This window comes from Pinus tabuliformis, chromosome 1_2, assembly GCF_031772625.1.
Source record: "Pinus tabuliformis cultivar Carrire ecotype Pingquan chromosome 1_2, CPIR1, whole genome shotgun sequence".
NCBI lineage: Eukaryota > Viridiplantae > Streptophyta > Pinopsida > Pinales > Pinaceae > Pinus > Pinus tabuliformis.
The window spans coordinates 82,166,041-82,169,324 of NC_142298.1; the positions used below are offsets into that span (position 1 = coordinate 82,166,041).

General features: G+C 39.0%; 1 pseudogene; it reads right to left on the minus strand.

Annotated features, from left to right (window-relative positions):
* Positions 1-278: 278 nt before the first annotated feature.
* On the minus strand, positions 279-1,545 carry LOC149204532 (DEAD-box ATP-dependent RNA helicase 15 pseudogene; annotated as a pseudogene).
* Positions 1,546-3,284: the final 1,739 nt, after the last annotated feature.

The following is a 3,284-nucleotide window of genomic DNA, read 5'->3' on the forward strand; positions in this document are numbered from 1 at the left end:
CTAGTCTTTTAAATTAGAAATTTTCAATAACCAGTGTAACTCGTAGCACTTTCTTATTCTTGTAACGAGTAATTGAACATTTCTTATAGTTGAACAGTAAATTTCGTGGATAAGACTGAAATTGTGATGGTCGGTCTACAAATGCCTTCATGGCCATTGTTCCTTTCAATTTTATGAATCAGCAGTGTTTTTATGAACAGAAAATAAAACCAGGCCATCCCAAAACTGACATGAATGAGAAGGATAATTATTGCAGACACCAGGCCAGATTTGCATGGCTACGATGGCATGTATGTTGATGCTTCTATATGTTCTGGTAGTGCCTTGATATCAACTGCAAAACGTGCTTGAACCTGCCTCAGCACATCCTCCTCTGATGAAGAAGCGGAGGAAACAAAGGTAATTGCAAGACCCTTTGTGCCAAACCGTCCAGCCCCTCCAACCCTGTGCAAGTAAGTATCTGCAGACTCAGGCATGTCATAGTTGATAACAATATTAACTCTTTCAATGTCAATTCCCCTGCCCACCAGATCGGTTGCAACCAAGAGTCTCTTATTCCCCTCCTTGAAACTTTTGTATCTCATCAGTCTTTCATCCTGCTGCATCCCAGAATGAATGCAGGTACAAGGAAAGTTGCACTCCACCAGCAGTTTGGATAGCTCAGAAGCCCTTTTCACACTCTTCACAAATATCACCACCTGGTTGAAGTCCAGGACATCCAGCAAATCAGTCAGCTTCCTGTTCTTTTCCACCTCTGCCAGATTTATATAGTGCTGAACTAGCCCATGAAGTGTGAGCTTGGCCTCATCATCAACATATATCTCCATAGGGTCCTGCATGAATTTCTTGCAGACAGGCCTGATTTCCTTGCTCAGTGTGGCTGAAAACATCATGACCTGCTTGTCATGAGGGGTCATCTTGAAAATGGCCTGTACATCTCTCCTCATGTCTAAAGATTCCAGCATTTTGTCACATTCATCCAGAATAAAATGCCTGATATTTCTCAGACTGAGATCCTTGTCTTTTGCCAATGCCAGAATCCTTCCAGGGGTCCCAACAACTATTTGAGGGCATTCATTTTTTAATATTGCCTTGTGAGTTTTGATAGGTAGGCCTCCATAGAATACAGCCACCTTCAATTCTTTCAGGTAAGTCATAAACCTCTCGAACTCATGGCATATCTGGTATGCCAATTCTCTAGTATGGCACAGGACTAGGGCAGAGACTTGGCCTTCTGTAGGTTCGATCTGCTGCAGAGTTGAAAGAACGAAAACTGCAGTTTTCCCCATTCCAGACTTGGCCTGGCAGAGTACATCCATTCCCAAGATTGCCTGAGGAATGCACTCGTGTTGGACTTCCGAGGGATGTTCAAATCCAGAGTCCACAATTGCTCGAAGGAGCTCTGGTTTCAGTAGGAAATCTCTGAAACCAGAGCTATGAATGCCCACATAACCTTTCTTCGAGGCTTCATCAGTGGCAACATTATCCTCCAATGCTTGTGCGTCCAATTCCTCTTCTTCATAGTCCAGCAGCTCTTCATTGTAAATCTCGCCATCCTTCAATTCTTCCACATTTTCTGCTATTGGTTCTGCCATTTTCACGAAGCATAAGCGCAGGTTTCTTATGAAATAGAAGAAGAGGTTTTATTGTTGTAAGAGATGAAAGAATGATGCACAAAACCTGCTGCTGTGTGCAAAAGATGAAAGAATGATGCACAAAGCCTGCTGTGTGTGTCTAAGAGGACTCTCATGAGGTTCAAGAGACATGTCGATCTGATTCAACCATCACGACCACTCCCATCGCTTCGGATTTTTAATTTTTTTTTTAAGTTTTGTGGATTGATGGGCTTTTTTAAAAGAAGATGGCCATAAGCGTTAATTGACTAACTACTAAGTAAATTAAAATAAGGAAGATTAACACCAAAGTAAATTAAAATAAGGAAGATTAACACCAAAGTAAATTAAAATAGGGAGGTTAGAGTAGGAGCTTAACACATGGCACCTTTTTATATGGTAGAAAACCCACTTGCACATATGGCACCTTCTTATAGGGTAGAAAACCCACTTGCACCCACTGCGAGCAACATTTTGAAATGGAAAGAAAATCTCATATGTAGATTCAACCCCAACAATTTTGATAAGACTTTTGTGTCTATTTCTAGGTATACTTTTATCCATAACATTCTTGCACTAGTAGCAACATACTATAGATAGTCTTTGTATCATATGGATGTAAAGACACCATTCTCAAATATTGTACTTGAAGAAGAAGTGCAAATAAATCAACCAAGTGGTTTTGAGGTGCATGGGTGAGGTATCCACGTTTGTAGGTTGAAGAAAGCCTTTTTTGGGTTCAAGTAAGCTCTGCAAACTTGTTAGTCTAGGATTGGTGAGCAACTAATAAGTTTGGGATTTGCCAAAGCAAGTACTTATTTAAATATTTATTTATTTATATTATAAAATTGATTTTGTTCTCTTAGCCTTGTATGTAGATGACTTGATTATTAAATACAGTTTAAAGAAGCTTATTATGTGGTGCAAGAAAAATTTGTCAAGTGAACTTGACATGAAGGATGTTGTTCTATTGCATTATTTGTTATGTTTGGAGGTTTGGTAGAGTTGAGGAGAAGTATTCATTTAGCAAGTGAAATATACCTTGGATATTTTGGATCCTTTATTGCAGACTCTTGGTCACATCCATCATGCCAAATTTTAAGTTCAGCTATGATGAAAATGTTGATTTGGTTGACCCTACCATTTAAAGGTAGATGATAGGGTCATTGAAGTACCTTGCGATTGCTAGGTGAATATATGCTATCTTATGAATCTTTGAGCTAATTTATGGTTGAACCTCAACGAGTTCATTTAGTGGCTTGCAAGCATGTGCTGAGGTACTTGAAGAGCACAATCCATTATGGCACAAGTATATAAGAGATGATGTATTGTTACTCTATGGATTTACTAACATAAATTGGGTAGGAGCCATAAAACCTTGGAAGAGTACTTTCGCCTTTTGTTTAAGCTTGGGGTTAAGTGTGATTTCCTAGTTTAGTAGGAAACAAGTAGCAGTGGCACTTAATTCAGTGGAGATTGAGTATATGGTTGCTTTTTCAACTAGTTACAAGGTTCTTTGGCTTTGCATGATGTTAAAAGATTTTAACGATACAAGGTTGGAACCAACAATTGTGCATTATGATAAGTAGCACTACATCAAGCTCTTTGAGAATCCAATGTTCCATGATTGCTCTAAGCATACCCATGTCTATTATTATTTCCTAAGAAGTA